The sequence below is a fragment of the Contarinia nasturtii genome, unplaced genomic scaffold (assembly GCF_009176525.2).
Source record: "Contarinia nasturtii isolate CC-2019 unplaced genomic scaffold, AAFC_CNas_1.1 Cnas_scaffold_3175, whole genome shotgun sequence".
NCBI lineage: Eukaryota > Metazoa > Arthropoda > Insecta > Diptera > Cecidomyiidae > Contarinia > Contarinia nasturtii.
Window position 1 is genome coordinate 259441 of NW_022200487.1, and position 18349 is coordinate 277789.

General features: G+C 31.6%; 1 protein-coding gene across 4 annotated transcripts in view; it reads left to right on the forward strand.

Moving 5' to 3' along the window:
- Positions 1-497: 497 nt before the first annotated feature.
- LOC116349887 (putative uncharacterized protein DDB_G0277255) overlaps positions 498-18349 on the forward strand; it is a 29878-nt gene continuing 12026 nt past the window's right edge. The window contains exon 1 of one of the 4 annotated variants that reach the window (XM_031781521.1): positions 498-718. The gene's annotated coding sequence lies outside the window, so the exon portion shown is untranslated. Of the gene's footprint in view, positions 719-13394; positions 13573-15565; positions 15665-15787; positions 15892-18349 lie in introns of those variants that run through there. The other 3 variants (XM_031781525.1, XM_031781522.1, XM_031781524.1) reach the window with 3 other exon arrangements.

Here is an 18349-nt window from a genome sequence, read left to right on the forward strand (position 1 = left end):
TGGATTTTAACGATCATAGTACGTCTCAAGAATACTTGCACACAATCATATTATATATTACATACACATCGGATCAATCATTTAATTTTTTATAGAATTTCTTTCGTTACACATAAACAAAGCGCTTCAACGCTCATAATGTCTGAAAATGCTTAATGTGTATTTGTTGTCTATGCGTTTCGACAACCACTCGAGTGTTTCGATTTTCTGTCTGTGGCTCATTTTTCAATTTCGTTCTGTTCCGCAGACATACACTTGCTCGTCATGTTCAGTTGTCTCTTTCTCATATCTATGTATAAACTCATTTGAGGTTCTCACCTCGGTTCTCTGGTCGAAACAAAATTCGACACAATTTTCACTAACATTACAGTTTTGTCATTCGTTTCGGTGATATCGTTTTTGTTTTGAGTCACAATTTCAAAAGCATTTTATTTGTTTACAAAATTTAAAAAAAACGCACCTTAATTTTTTTATACTTTAATATTTTGTACGATTGAACATTAGTGTAAGACGAAAACTTTAAAAACAATATACACATTAACGCATTTCAACGAATACAGAAACAATATTTGAATAAATAATAATTTAAAATAGACATATAAAATTTGCTGTGTTCGAACTGAAGTATCAGTTACAAAGTACAAATTCTCTTCAAGAAGAAGGAAGAAGACAAAGATATATCGTTCATCAATCAACATAGTGAGTGGAATATACCAGTGTGAGTGGAAAATGTTCAAATATATTTTTTATCTATAAAAGATGAAATTTTGAAAAATATTCGTTGAATAAAATCGGTTTTTGTTGAACAGTAGTTTTTAAAAGCAAAACGAACAAAAAGTTGTTTATCACAAATTTTTTATTTAGTTTGAATGTAAGTGTATTATATTTGTCGTTAACCAAATTATATAAAACTGCTACGACTTCTTCCATGCGATTATGAAGAATCGTTTGTAGTTGTGTTTGTTTGAATTTAATATACTGCTCTCTGTTTTTATGAGCGATGCGGGTTTTCAATATTAATTCAGTGTTATGAGAGCAAATCAATGTCGTGACACTTGTATTTATGTTATCAGTTTTCAGCTGTGGTCGCGCTCAGCTTATAATCGTGAACTTTAAAGAAAATTAATGGAAAATAAAATTAGGAAACGAAGTTTCAACAGAAAACGTTATTTCACACGCCAAATCAATATTCAAATAGCAATAGAAAAATGTAACGAAAAATAATAACAATAAGTAAAAAATTGTAATGTGCTTACAAAAACAATATCATATAAAATTAATTTCAAATCCAATTTCGATGATTATACACAATAAATAGAGCTATATGGGTTGTATTTTTGAAGCCGCAGCATTGCTTTTATTATTTTATCATATTGTATCTAAATTTGTGCGTTTTATTTTGTCGCAATTTATTTGTTTCAAAGGTTTTTTTGTATAGCAAAAAATACGATGAAAAGGTGGAACAAATTTTTTACTGCAATTAAGAGGAGTTTCAAATTCAGTTATACATTTTTTATAAAATTATTTTGTTTTTAACATTTAATATTCAAATTTTCGTTTAAACGTTAAGGCACGTTTAACTAAACGTCTTTAACTATCAAAATCTGCCCCAACCATTAATCGATTTGCACAGCATAATGGTTTTATTAGCTCTATTTTGACGAACTTTGGATCTTTGTGAAAAATTTCTCATTTATTTTAGCAAAAGCAACACTATTGCTATTTCAAAACTGCATATATTAGTATAGTATGAAATAATGTCATGATTTTATATCAGCTCTGATTTTCGGGTAATTAATAAATTGAGTTTGTTGAAATTAACCGAAAGTCCGTAATAAATATAATAACGAGTGTACGAAATGAGTCGTCTCCTGTTGTAATGTAGTAGAAATGTTTATAATCAATTCGATAATGATCAATTAGAATCACTTTTATTTAGTTTATTGAATTTACGATTTGTGATGATCAAATGTACGAGCGTTAAAGTGAACACACTCCCTCTCTCTCCAATACACACATACGTCAATCCACCAATCTTTATAAAGTCAACTGACACACATTCGACAGACAGAAAGATAGAGTTAAGCACGCATACATACACAATGAGCCTGTAATCTGGGACACTTGAACACACATACATATGAAGTATAGTTCACTTTCAGTCGTTTTAAACAGAAGCTATAGCTATAGTTTAAATTATATACAACTGTGGAAAAAAATACATAACAAAACAACAGTAATGACAACGACAACAAGTCGTAAAATGTATAATAGAACTATACACAGAATTTGTGTTAACAAATCAAAACAATATACTTACGACGACAACAACTATATCAACATTCCGAATTTGTAGTTTCAAAATAAAAAAAAGTATTATTCAGCTTTGCTCAATGGATTCACTCCATATTACTAATACATATCAATCACGGCGGTGAGTCCATCTTTTGGATTTTTCGCAATTGATCGAGTAACTCAAGTAACTCATGAGTGCTCACAATCACAATCATGCGACATTATTCAATACTAAATATTCGCTTGACAGAAAACACAATATTCAATACAATAACATTCAAGCTGAACGCTTTGCAGATATGTCAAGTATAGCCGAAATGCGACCATTTTTTATTTAATCACATGTACGTTGATGTTTAACTATCCGTTAAATTGTATACGCGAATATTTTTTTGAACTTCTTCTCTTTAAAATATTCTGTATGATTTTACAGATTTTTTGTTTTTTTTTTTTTTTTTTTTTTTTTTTGAATTAGCAATGTTTAAGCTAAAGTATTTTTATATTTATTTCAAGAAAGCTTTCTACCTGCTAATCCCTTTTCTGTAATCAGAATTCCTTAATAAACTATATACAGACTTAAAGATAAGTCCAGTCCAATGTCTTTTTCAACTTCAGAATACTGCTGTCCATGGCGCAATGACTCCTCCAATCCAAACATATGCAAATAAGTTTATCGTTTTTTCGCTCGATTTGTTTTTGTTTACATCAATGATATTCATAACAGGCGTACACAAATAAACAATCATTTTGTCTAGCGTTTTGTTTTCTGTTGTTGATGTTTTTAGGTAGTTTCTTTTTTCTTTAGTTTTGTCTTGTTTGTACACAAAATTATGAAAAACTAGTCAAGGAAAAAGCAATGACTTGTCATCGAATTACTATTTCTTAACTTATTCGATTAATTCATGAAATTTTTTAATGTAAAATTTGAGAAGGTTTAGTTTGATTCTAAAGAAAACTTTCATCTTGATTTCACCGTTGCCTTTTTTATGTAATAATCTTTTAGTATCTATCAAAAATAGGAACGAGTAATATAACAGCGTCAAGTCAGTGTGTAGAACACAAACGCCCGAATAGTTGATCAATTTGTTAAGAGCATTCCATTTTTTATATCGAGCGAAAGAAGTTGAAAAATAAAACATAAACGAAAAAATCGAAACGGTAAAATAAACAGTTAACAAAGAAGCTTTATTTTACGGCTCAAAATTGAGGAAAAGAAAAAATCCTGAAAAATAATAAATTTTGATAAGAGAGTGAAAGACCAACGCACACATAACACAAAAAACGCAGATTCTAATTTTATAATGGTCTTTTTGTATGTTCACTGTTCAGTCTCGCATGTTTTCAACATTTATATTATTATCGTATGGTGACAAAATATAGAATTCTCCAATGTTTTTATAAACTCGTCATTGCGACGTTGTTCAATTCAGTTATCTTTTTAAAACTGATTTCTCGACGTACGACTTTTTTCTTCCGTATGTTATATGTGCGTTATTTTGCTCTTTGCTTCATTCGTTTTCTTGTTGGTATGCCATGTAGACTTCGATAGAAGAGTCTCTAAATTATGTGATTTGATCATTGAAACAAGCTCGCGCGTGTATCGCGTTATTCAGTCTAATCATGCGCATTTTGCGTTTTTACTATTTTAAACACACACGACGGTAGTATTGCTTAACATTCGATTAAATTATGTGACAGTCTTTCGTATGTGTTGAAATTTGAGGGAATGACAAGAGAGGAATACATTTTTTGCTGTGGACGCTTCTTCATCAATTCAATTTCTATTATACAAACCAGAAGATGAATTTCGTCGTTATTTGGCATACAAATATTAAGAAAATTGAAAAATAAAGCGATTCGAGAATGAGAAAACTGTGTTTCATTAGTGACATGCTGATTGTTTGTTTGTGTGTTTGTTTTATATTCGAATTTGACATTGGACTCGGCCAGAGAGAAGAGTGTACAAAATCTATATGCGTCATATCATCGATCCTCCAGTGATGCTAAAATATTATTGATAAACCCAAAAAGAATTGTGACCAAGTGATTAAACGTACAATTGCTAGAGATTGGTCTGAATAGATATGGAAGAAAAGTAAAAGTTCTTTCATCAATTAACTGGTTATATTGTATTTGTTACTTAATGAGATGAAATTCATCTTACTATTGATTCAACTTTTGAAGTTTCATTTTTCACATCGACTAATTGCAATTGGTAAAATCAAAAGATACTGTAGTTATTTTTAGTCCAATTGAAAAATAAAATTCTAAACATTCAAACTTCGATCCGTAAAATACACAAGTGTAACAAAAATTTGAAACAAAGATTCAAATGTTATTTTTTACTTGGAGTATAAAACACTTCAGAAAGAATTTCTCGAGGAAAGGAAAATAGAGCAAACATTATAGAGCAAACGAACTATTCTTTCGTGTTGGCATTTTCGTTTCATTTATATCGTGTCTGTGTTTTTAAAAACTGACCAAAAACAAGTAAACAGCGAACATCCATCAAACAATGAAATAAACATTGCCAACTGCCTGCACGGAAAACATACGCTGAAAACAGAAAAAGAGAAGTTCCGTCGATATCATATGAAAAATTTAACGTCCGTGATACGTTGAGCCCAGTATGTAAGCCTGGTGAAATAGGCGTGAAAAATTAATTACACAGTCGCAGAGTGTGCATTGCCTGAGATGCGATGGCATTTTTCGGATTTTGTACTATTTTTTTTGTAGTTTTTCATTTGGCGACATCTTGTTTCGTTTCTGTTTTTCTTTCAAAAATAAAGACGAACTCAGATTGCCAGAAATCCAATCTATTTTCGAGCGTTTTCTTTTTAAATTCTCGAACCTATTTTTGAGGCTTTGTCACAACGTTCTTTGTTTCTAAAGTTTTGTTTCGACCAAATCCACATCGAACATATGGTTTATATTTTATTTGACAAACAAAAAAAGAGTGAAGAATTGTGGGCTCTCAAAAATTTACATATATATATATGATAGATCATATTTTTTGATAGATCGGAAAAAAATATTACGAAGATTGAAACCTGCTGCTGACGTTTCAACTAAAAGCTATACTACGACGCGTTTCTTGCAATGTGTAATTCTAGAGCCAATTAAAAGATTTATGATGGAGCAAGTGCTGTACATGATTAACCTAAAACAACGCATTGTGTCCACCATAAATTATATCGATATGTGGTTCTGTTGGCAGCCAAAGACACAAACTTCGTATAGATGTGCGTTTTCACTCATCGCTTTGAAATTTCTTCAGTAGAATTAAAAAGCAAAATTTAAGATACATTTTGATTTCTAAATTCAAACTTCTCCTTTGTCTCATCAAAAAATCACTTCTCAGCAGAGCGTGAGCACGCACCTATTTTTGAGTCTCCGTCAACGGGCATCTTCATTTTACTGTTGTTGTCGCCGTTTTATTATATTTATACAAGTATAAATTGGAAATTGCTGCACACATGTAACGTTGTTCGTCAGGCTTCAATTTTTTATCTGCCATTTCTAATCTATCATAATTTACATTAACTGTTCTGATTCAAAATCATAAACAAACCATTTTCTACTTCATTAATGATGTTGTGTTTAAAGTTTAAAATAATTTGTTGCTGTCACATTCTCTTCTGGAGTCGCAACACAAATATATTATATGTAATACATATTATGTATATTAGAAATATTAGCAGTTTTTCATCTTTATATTTGAATCGTTGCGGCGAAACAGTAGCTCTTATTTTTCTCCAAATAATACTGCAACATGAAGTTTTTTTCACACGGTTTATTTGTTGTAATACAACAAATAAACTATTCATAAAAAACTTTATGTTGCAGTATTATTTGGAGAAAAATAAGAGCTACTCTTTCGCCGCAACGATTCATTTGTATTATTTTTCCACACATTTAGTGTGGTAAAAGTATTGTATTAGGCAAAAAAACTAAAGTCACCCCAAAACATTTTTTCCATTGCATATTTCATGTTAAAAAAAACACGATTATAGGCGATTTTTGGGTATATTAATGATACTACTAGGGGGGAGATACAAACGATTAAACCCATGATTCCAATATATAAACACTATTCCACCAATCCATCATTTCATTGTCAAATATAATGTCACATTTTGTCGCTATTCACATTGTTGAAAACTTATTTATCGACACTGGAGTATGACATTTTGTTATTGATAATTCAAATTATTTTTTTCATCAATAATATTTTGAGAAAGTCATTCTATTGTTTTGAAAATTTGTAATCAACTTTAACCCTCTAGTGCTTAGCTCTGCCTTTAGGCGAAGTGTATAAATTATTATCTAAAATATCTATGGGTGAGATCTAAAAGAACGTATGTTTTTTTTTCGCTTTAAATTTTGGAAAAGGAATGTATGTGTTTTGCCAATTCTGTCTTACTAAAAGGAAAGTATGTTTTGCACCAAAAAAATTTTGTAAAAGGAAAGTATGTTTTCCGGCTTAATCAGTTGCTGATAAAGGAACGCATGTTTCGCACCAAATAAATTTTGCAAAATGAAAGTAAGTGATTCTGAATCAGTTGTTAAAAAAGGGATGCATGTTTAACGATGATTTTTCTGGAACTGGGCTTCGATGGATCCTCAGGATCATCAGAACGCTTCCAGTTCTGGAAGTGGGTTTTGGTGGATCCTCAGGATGGACCAGACTATGGTTTGACAATGCCCTGGCCCATCCTGAGGGTCCACTTCCAGAACTGGGAGCGGTTCTGATGATCCTGAGGATCCACCAAAGCCCACTTCCAGAAAAAAGACACTTACGTTCTTTTATCCAAACCAACAAAACTGAAACATGCATCCCTTTTCCAACAATTGATTCAGCCGAAATACATACTCTCTTTTTTCAAAATTTATCTGGTGCGAAACATGCATTCCTTTTCCAATAACTGATTCAGCCGTAATACATACTCTCTTTTTTCAAAATTTACTTAGCGTAAAACATACATTCCCTTATTGCGACAAAGTCGAACACACTTGCGTTCTTTTAGATCTCACCAATAGATATATAATTAAAAACAAATGATTTTATTTATGAACTAGAATACATTCAGTAAGTTTCAGGCTTTCATTTTCCGTTCATTTGACAATTGGATGTAAATCGCTTGTTTAATTATAAATACGGTTGTACGTGAAAACAGAAATTTGACAAAAAAAATTACTAGGCTGATCGAAAATGACGTGACTTTTTGAATGAAAGGTGTCACTTTTTCCAAACTGATATTATTTTTGAGAAGTACCATCCTTCAAACCTCCAAATCAAAAATTTGAACCAAATCCGTCCATTGACCCAAAAATTACAGAGCTTGAAAGATACCACCCTCAAAATACACCTTAATTCCATATTTCATCGTTTTATTCGGAAGGGCAGCAATTAACGGCGGTCTTTTAACGTTTTAAGGCTGGCTATTTCTGCGATGATCCTTTCGATGCTTTTCTCATTTCCTTTGAATTGAATTCATCTAGTTTTCGTTTTTCTTCCTTCAGAACCGAAACGATTTTTGGTAAGATTATAATCCTATTGTGCTTTGCATCGGCCGAAAACCACGATTTGATTAATTTCCCAACAAAATCTGACGTTCAAATGTCACTGTCTTATTTCATACCGTTTTATACAAATGTATATCGCTCACTTTGAACTAATGACACCAATTTTTTGATGTTCTGGAACAAATTTCATTTCATGCCTAATGACCAAAATGGACTTTGGACATGAAAAAAGATTGAAAATACAACACACTGACTATATTTACAGTAGATTGCCAAATGTCGACACACGACCAAATGTCGGAATACCGAGAGGTGAATTCATTTGAATTGCATTTTTAAAAGTAAATTATGAAAGATCAATATCAAATCTCTTTATTATAATCCAAATTTTAATCAAAAATCTATTATTGCTTTCACAAATTACGTTCAAAAAAAATTCGGCATTTTTATCACTTTTTCACGTCAAAAGTTAAACTATGTCATTTTGAAACAAGCCGGTAAAATGCGTTTTTTTATATGAAAAAATAACTAGTTTGGAAAAAAAATTATATCGGCGAATTGTAGATAGTTTAATTTAATTATTGAACAGAAATTTTGAAAATATAAAGAAAAACAATTATATTTATTTTTCATTTTTCACTGTAATATTATTCCGGAATAAATCGTCCAATTGCCGACACATAAAGCACCGAAGTTTCAAGTGAAACACTTTGGATTTGACAGATGTGACAGTTAAAGTCGTATTTGGATCATTGTGAAATTCAAACCAAAAATATTCTAGATCAGTGAAATAACGTAATATTTTTAAATATTTTTGCCACTTTACTATAGAAAAATAAGTTAAATAAAATATGGAGCAAAAATATATCAATCTAATAATTTTAACTCCAATATTTTGTATTGTTTACCTCAATGTAAATAGTGCGTTCATGGGCTGTCAAAACTTAAAGTTTACAAGTTTCGTAGTGAAAATGCATGAAATATGTCGAGATTATGGAGCCGAGAATTGGACGACGAATATCCGACATTTGGAATTTTCGATGTTATGACGAAAGAATGGAAAAAAATAATACATTTTTGGAAATTACTATCTTTTGAGAAACGTGAAATGAAGCACAATTAAATTCTGTATCGAATTGTGTATAAAGTGATATTTTTTCATGAAACCAAAAATGTTAAATATTAAATTGAAGTTGAAAATTCAAACAAATAGTCCGACATTTGGGCGAGTGTCCATTTATACTATACAATTATACATTCACATAATATATTTCACACAAAATATATACTGCGATACACTTTGATTTTAGGGAAATGCAAACGGAAAAATTTAAGCGACATATAGAATTAATGTTTATTAGGGTGCAGTATTTTAAAAAACTTTTCATGAAAACCCCCACAACATATGTATATATTTAGAATCCACTTAGATCCACTTAGTTTTGAAGAATACAGTGTAACGAAACAGTGTAATTTTGTCGAACGGATGCAAAAATGTAAATGTTTAACAAATATTTAAAATTTTCGGATTTACCAACAACGCGTTGTTCCGAAGTGAATAAACAAAAGTTGAAATAAATAAACTTTTAAACATATATTTCCGTAGAATTGAACTATTCTTTCTTTTTCTTTGTATTAAAAAAATTCTTTTTTTTTCCAAAATTTTTTGATTTTGGAGCATTCCTCGATTGAGGTATATCGTGTGTTTTTCAACAAAAATACGTCATTGTTGGCTCTTTGGCAAGATATTAAGATCCCCTTGAGCATATAATGATGAAATTTTGAAAAAAAAAATCAAGGGAGATGGTTTAATCCATTTATGACCATACAATATATTGAAAAATTCGGAAAAAACGATGAATTGAAAAAGTTTTCAATTGTCAAGCAACTCAATGTGATGTAAAAAATCTGGCGAGGGTCTATAATTTCTGTTAAATTAATGTAAAAAGTGGAAAATTACTCATTTTTTGACCTATTTTCAGATTTAAGCCGTTACCGTCGAAGGTTCAAATATTTTTTTGATTTCTTGCAGACATGATTAAAGTTTATGAACTTGCCAACAATTTTGCTGAACATACCAAACACCTATCATGAAAAAATGAAATTTTATTTTAGCTTCAAATAAGTCTGGTTTTATACAAATCGCCAAAGTCACTTGAATCCGATCCACTGTATGAGTATTCATGTAAAATTTATATCTCGAAATAGAATTTACACCTAAATTCAATCAAAAAATTATATAGAACATTGTAACTGTATGCATGTAATGCATAAATTTGAATCTTCAAATCATAATTGTTTACTTCTTTATTCGGAACATGATTTCGGAATTGGATCATTTACTTGATGATATATCCTTTTATTTGTGCGCATACGCATAGTTATGCTTAATTTTTTGATTTCATATCATTTCCGCATTTTATAATATTGCGAAACTATGATTAAGGCCCGAATAAAACCTTCATAGAAACACTTCTTTATATTTCTATCGAAACGTTTGAAAGCTGTTTGATAACGTGTCTTGCTATTTTAACCAATTAGGAAGAAAACAAGGGCATTTGCCTCTTTTCAATTCCAATGACTGTGTAATAATTACATTTCGTTAGGTACAGTGATTGCGATGTAAGCAACAATAAAAAATACGATCTCTACAAAAGATGAGAAAACACAAAACATAAACATAAACTAAATTCGTCGAAAAAATAAATAAATTTTTAAATGCAAATCAGGACGGTAATGTAATATAAAAATATCAAAATAGTAACAGATATTTGTTAATTTTGTTTTCACAATTCTTCATTACGATATGTATAATTTGGGAGATGACATTCAGTTGATATATTTGTATTTTGTTATTTTCTCATGCAAAACTCGATAAACCAATAGCGTAACTATCAACACCGGATGCACATCTTCCTTTTCGCTTCTCCAGCAACAGCAACAAAATTATGCATAGCCACATCATAGTATACACTGTACAAAACTAGTATGAATGTTTGCAGCAACTAGATTACAATTAAACCGTTAGCCGTATCATTGTGTGCGCCATTCAATGAGGTGCATAAATTCAAATAAGCATGATGTCCATCACTGTTATTATAATCAGTGTGAGTCTGGTGTGCTCCTATTTTATAAAAGTATACTCTCTTGCGTTAACGATTCAATGTGTATTGTTATTGATTTAGAAAAAAATTGAAATGATGCCATTAAATACATGAACATTTAATTTTTACTCATCATTTAATATATTGTGAATGATATTACGGTAGTTAGTTAATATTAAGTTATTCTTATACGCTATGACTTTTGCTATATATACAAGCGAATGGATGCAATGAACGTATGCTGTCGCAACGAAAAACACAAAGTCTTTTCTTGCTTTGAACCGAACACAACAGCAATAAAAATATTAAATTGACGTACTTGTCGCATTGCAAAGTGAACATTTATTGAATCCGAAGTGAATATTTTGTCGACTTTAACGAGTGTATCAACGATTTTTGCACATCACAACTTAACCCTGACATCAATTTTGGCCATTTGATATTTATTTGTGCTTTGAAATAATTTTGATTACGATACGAAAGTTGATATGCTTATCATCCACTGCATCTTGCACCTTATGTTTAGTGCGCACCAAAATTATGATTATTGAGCCTACGGGAAAGTCAAATCCTTACTGTAGAAAAATCAATATTTATTGATTATGAGATATTTTACACCATGTTTTAATGGTGGATTTTATTCTCAAAAACATATTTTCGGCAACAATTTGGTAGAAGCATGTCTGGGAGCATTTTTGATCAAATCATTAAATAAGATCCGATTTACTTGCGCATTTTCATCAGCAATTTTTTTTCTTTTCGATGTTTCGATGCCTTTCAACTCGCAAAGAGCAACGAATTTTACATTTAAATAGTTTTGATGAGTGTTTGCTGTGTGCCACTAATTTAACTTCATCGAACGAGTTACGTATGCAATTTAATCTATATATTAAGTCCTCACATATTTATGAAATAAATTTATCAGTTTGATTCGCCCTGTTAAACGCTTCGCATAATTAAATAGTTTCAATTCTATATCTGTCTCAGCTTGTTCCGTAGAAAAAAGATGGCAACTACAATATTGCAGCTATCTTTTTCTAACAGCGATTTCAATGATATCCACTTCTCCTAATCAAACATTTTGAAGGCATTCAAAAGTGCGATTTATGTAATCCATTTTTCAAACATTCATACTATCCACAGCGAACAATTTTGTAACGCGTTATGCGTAAAATCAAAACAGTGCTTTATGTACATATGTGAATGCGAGTACGCAATCAATTTAGTTGACAAAAATAATCAAATCGACTGCAAACAGAAGATAAATGTGGCCCCAATTGGTATTTTAAATAATTAAAATAGCTAATAAGGCAATAATTTTTAGTAAAAAATGGAGAATGTGTTCTGTACTATTTCTGTCAATTTTTATGTGGTTCGTTTCGTTTCGTTAAAGTAATAATGTATAGAAACCAAGATTACACAGAACATGTAGCTATTACATAAATTAATTTCTTTGTTCTATATATTGGAAGTTTGCTCATTTTCTTTACCATCTCTCATCATTTTCTTTACCATCTTTACCAGCTTTGGCCTTTAGTTATTTGTTCTCGGCAATTCGTTAATTTGTATGAATAAAATGGTGCCTGGTTACACAAGCAAATTTTTTGGCTATTAAACATGTTATTATTGCATACGGTGAACCTTGTGATATTGGACGTCGTGCGGTAGCGCCAAAAACATCAGAGATTGCCATTGTACTACATGTTAGGCGCGATTTAATGTCTTGCGTGAAAATGTGTTCAGTGAACAGTAAATTACTTAGTTGCAGTATTGTAAATAAATATACAGGGTGTCTCAACCAAAAATCGATTTCGCGGCAGAGCAGCTCAAAATTTGGTTGAATAAATACTCATCGACCCCAAAAAAAAAAATCAAAATAATATTCAGATAGAAATTCTTGATTTTTCGCCTTTCCAAAGGGGTTTTCGAAATTCATACACCCTGATAGTGAGCCACCTGTATGAGACACCCTGTATATAATTAACATATTTATTATATATTGTATCACGAGGACGGTAGTCCCCCAAGTGACGCAACACCAACCAGTGAACGCAAATATAGTAGATTTTTCTTTATCGATTATTTCTTTTTACAAAATTTACAATACATACGCATACACAGGATAGAAGTCTGTGTGTTCTTTTGTATTGGTTCGCCTGTAATCCAGCCATAGCCGTATAGTTAGCTAGTAAAGCAACAGATCGGTATCTTTTTTAACAGATTTCGTATTGTGAAATCGATAAAATAAATTTGTATTGAAAGTATACAATAATCGCTCCCACCGATAACAACATACATATGAATTGGCTTGAATATTCGTGACCACAAGAAATTTGTCAAAATAAAACAGCAATATGTCCATACATTTTTTATATGAACAAAACCCGGAATCGTGCTATAACTTTTAAAATGTTTATTTATTCTTCCAAATAAATTTCGTCCCCTTCAAAGTAATCCTCTTCCGACACAATACACTTATGCCAACGTTTTTTTCAGTCTTCCAAACAGTCTGAAAAGTCACTTTCCGGTATGGTCTTCAATGCCTTCTTCGATTCGGCATGTATCTCTTCAATCGACTCGAAACAATGTCTCCGGAGCGGTCTCTTGAGTTGGGAGAATAGCCGGAAGTCACACGGTGTTAAATCAGGTGAATACGGTAGTTGTGGAACGATATGAGTTGAAGTTTTGGCGAAATGGTCTCGAATAATTTATGCAGTGTGATCCGGTGCATTATCATTATGCAAAAATCAAGAATTGTCTGCCCATATATCCGGCCTCTTGAGATCACCGAAACTATTTTTTCGGAAAAAAATATGGCCATATTCGGAATCTGAAGATCGCCTAAATCACGTTAAAAAAAGATCATCACGATCGGTTGAAAAGTTGCCGAAATATGGTTAATTCGCCAAAAATGGCCGAAACCACGAAATTGTTGGTTTGTTTGTATATCCGCTTTTTTCTCCGTAGTTTTTGAAAAAAAATTTGAAACCAATTTTAATTGAAAGTAGATGGAAAACTGAGAATACCTGTCGTTTGACATTTTCGATTTCGTCTCGTATATCTCTCGGGTCTGGGGTCGAAATTTTTTGGGAGACCCTTTGTGAGTTTTTCATCAATCGGACAATTCTCTGGCCATCTGTATGATACTACAATGATTTATACGTCGTTGGAAAGGTAGGAGACTCATCTTTCCAGACTTATCTTTCCGATAGAGTCAAAATTTTCAAAAATGTCCACCAGGTCAACATTTTCGTACATAGAAACAATTCAAAAACTAGGCGTTTGTTGGGGACCAAATATGTGATGATGCATACATATGTCATATCTGGGAATATTCGATTTTTTTTTTCCGAAGTTCAATTTTTTTCGGCAAATCTTCAATTCCTTGTCATTTTTGATCACAGGTATACGGTAGGCAAAGGACTATTTGAAAATTTCCATTAAAAAAGGCAGTGAACCAACATTTCGTTAATATTTATAAAACGAAAAGTTCTAAAATATATTGTGATCATGATTTATTCAAGTTACACAATAGAAGGCATAAAAAATTCAACAAATTATAAATCCATAGAAATAGTTTATCTAAATTTTATAGTGTGATTTATTATTATTATAAATATAAAATATTTGAAATAAACTTCCAACACCTCCTCATCTTGTGGCAAAGTTTTTACTATTATTTTTTTATTTGTTTTCATGATAATGTTTGATTGATTCGCATTTAATTTTATTATCCCATAAATAAAGAGATAATAAATATTAGAAAAAACGATAATAAATAATGTGTATGCTGTTTATGCTAAAAGATAAAAGAAATTTCCAAATAACAGAAATTGAACCAAGAGAAGATAAAAAATGATATGACGTAAATAAATGCAGAAAAAACACTCTTGATAGCGTCAGAGCATTGGCTTAGCGATCACAGCTTCTCATACTATTACTAACACACTTCTTTTAAAACCTCTAGGAATAAAATATAATTAAACCCACACAAAGCATCATTGTATAGCGCGCGAATAAACATTGTATATGTATAAGTTGTACATCAAATACACAATCACGTGGAATTGAATTACGAGCGCTTGAGTCCTTTGCAATGTAGCACATACAAACGTCAACATCACTGAATTCTCAACGCGTGTTTATGACGTCATTTGCTTGATTTCGTAATAGATTCAGGATGTCTCCGTCATCGTAGCGATGCAAGCATAGCAACCATGGTCGTATAACATCCTTTTTTCCGTATCATGTGCTTGCTGGTATTGCAGACACCTTTCCACTTAGAATGATTTTGTTTGTATACAAAATCAAATGAAACGAAAATCTGTACATGTATTCGTTTTTTCGAACATTCAAACGTACATGAAAAGTATTGCGTAAAATAAACTGTGTGTGCTGCTTTTGTATCAGTTTATCCCATATATTCCATGGGCGCCAACGATGCGGCATTCTAAATTTATTGTACCGTGTGTAAAAGAGCCGACTATACAACGGAAGGCAGATTTGTATATATAAGCGCTGTTCTATCAAATATATGAACAGCAAGAAAGAAAATATGTACCGAAAGCTTGCTTTTGCAACGACAGAAACTGACACAGATAGAGCTTGCGCCACATACACATTTGCATTTGTTTTGTGCCTAACAATTTTCAGTTTGTAAGCAGTTTTTCTTAAGTGTACACATATAGTTCGCGTCGTCTGCTCTTTCGCATTGACAACGCAAACCTTTTGCATTCAAGGTAACATATTCGGACTCAGTATCAATATAGGTACTGCTGTAAGTGTGAGAAGAAAATAAACGAAAAAACGTAATTTTGCAACATTTGTGAGAATAAATAAAATGCGTGTGCTAACGAAAGCCGTGGAAAATTTTCGTTTTCAAAACTATTCGTTTGTGATTTAATACATTTTGTTTTGGCTTATCAAAAATCTGATACAGTTAATACAATTTATTGATTACATTAGTGTGTGTAATATTTTCCTTTTTATTTAATTAAATAATAGAGCAATACAAATTTAAATTTATCCTGAATTTAATGAAATTTCAATTGAATGTTACTAAATCGAGTTTCAAAGCTATTTAAAACTATGATTTTCACCATAATACTCGAATTCGATTTTCAATTGGGAATCATTCCGCGAGTGAAAAAACGTCCAAAAGGACTTGGACATGAATTGAACTAAATTCTATTGTGATTTTTCGGAAATGGTTATGTTACGTTATAAGTCATTCATTGTTGTCCAATATAAATTGTACGGATAATTGTTAGTTATATATTATTGTTACTTATTTTTCATCAATCTTCATTTGAATTTTTGCGTTTTTTTATTCGAGCCAGTGTCATACATACTGTGTCAGTTGTACACAAAATGGATTACATTTTCAAGGACGTTCAGTAAACATCTCTCTCTCTCTCTATCTATCAAGTACCAACAATAAAAATGGAAATATTTCGGTCCAAGTATCCACAACAACACACACATTGAGACAAGTGGCAAACATAGCAACCACTATGAATAAAAAACTAAAAATTCATATCGATGTTACGTGGTTCCGACAATCCATTATCATTTGATTGAAGAGACGCGCATTCGACACAGAAACGTATACGTATAAGTGTATTTATGACATCGTTCAGATTTTTTTGTTTGTCGTTTGCGACATAGTGACGGTTTATTGGAATTTGTGTACGAATTTTATATTAACGTTTTTTTTTTGTTTTGCTTGTAACCATAACAACATCGACTGAATAAAATTCATGCTAATGTTTCAATTCGAATTCCTGTCAGGATGTTTTGCTGAATTACTTTAGGCACTTTTTGAGATCTTCAGATGCATAGAAGCCTGCAGGTTTTTCCATTTAATAATAGTCTATTTAAAACCTTGTGAAGAAAATTGCATATTTGTGGAAAAACGAAGATAAAAATAAATGCTAGTTCACGCAAATAGGTTGTTTTGTTAACTTAACAATTTGATTGCATACTATCCAGTAGTATGTATTGGTGACACTGGATAGTAGAGTGATTCGATTCTGACTTTTTTTTGATAATCAAAAAAAAATACCCTCATAACCTCTTGAGGATGGTCATAGGAGCACGAATATTGTGACAAATTAAAAAAAAATCAATTTTCACACCGCGCCAGGCCTAGGCGATATTCATGTTTTTTTCAAATTTTGATGAAATTTGACTATTTTTAAAATTCATAAAAAATGTTTTTTTCGTTGTAAAAATATGTACTGGGGGGTTTTTTGGCTCGGGGAATCCGAATATGACGTTAGTTTTGCGATACAAATAATATTCAATGCACTTTTCATACAAAACTCACAAAAAATTTGGACTTTTGTATGGGAGGTACCCTTTATTCGCATTAAAATTTCTTTAAATTTGGTGAGATTATTTATTTTGGCAAGAAAATAAGATTCACAAGTTTTCACGATGATTAATTACTGCAAACAAAAAAAAATTCAAAGTTCGCCACATGTATACGATTTAACAAAAAATCATAAAAAACCTTTTTACAAATTGTTAGATCGCTATAGCGATAGCATATATGAATGATGTGAATGTCATCCATATTTTCATATTTTATGCAACACCGTATACATCTGGCGTATACATTCTGAACAAACGACTCCGACAATCTAAGCTCTTTTGCCGCATCATTGATTGATTATTTTTGCACTTTTGATCAAATTTTACATAACAAATATCGATAAAATCTATCTGGCTCATTAGTGCGTCATTGACTCTGACTGTTAAACGCGGTTTAATTGCGCAGTAATCAAAATAAAGTCTCGTTCAGCCGTATTGTAGCGAACCAAACACACTGTACAGCTAGGGTGTTTCCCATATCTGTAAATAATATGCAAATATCCATTTCTTATATACATAAATGTGATGAGAATGCATTTAGCGGCCATGATATCACGATCCAAAGTTGTCTGATGCACAATTGTATCAGATGTTGCATACGGTTGTTGAGCGACCTATCCATCGATTTCTGCTGCATTTTCATCATCAACTGCATGTGGTTGTTGATCAACATTGACGTCAGCATATTCCAATACACCAGTCACTGCGTTTACTTGCCATTTTTTGAATACACGGCCACCTTAGACAGTAAACGATCACCTATAATGTCGAAATCATGCTCAGTCCTTTCACCTCGTGCCAGAAATAGCGCCAAACTCTCTTCAATATAAACTTTGTTATACTTTAAACGCCGTTCGCTGAGCTGTGCCACGATTTTCGATGGTAAAAAGTTAGCCATGATTGAATTTGGCACCGGTGCACAATTTTTACAAACTTTGAAATGGTTGCTTCTGGTGTTTGGATCCAATCGTCCAAAACATTTTGAGCATGTCTGCGATGTAAAATACTCATCGACTTTGCGCACGACACAATTGCCACGTTTCTTTACG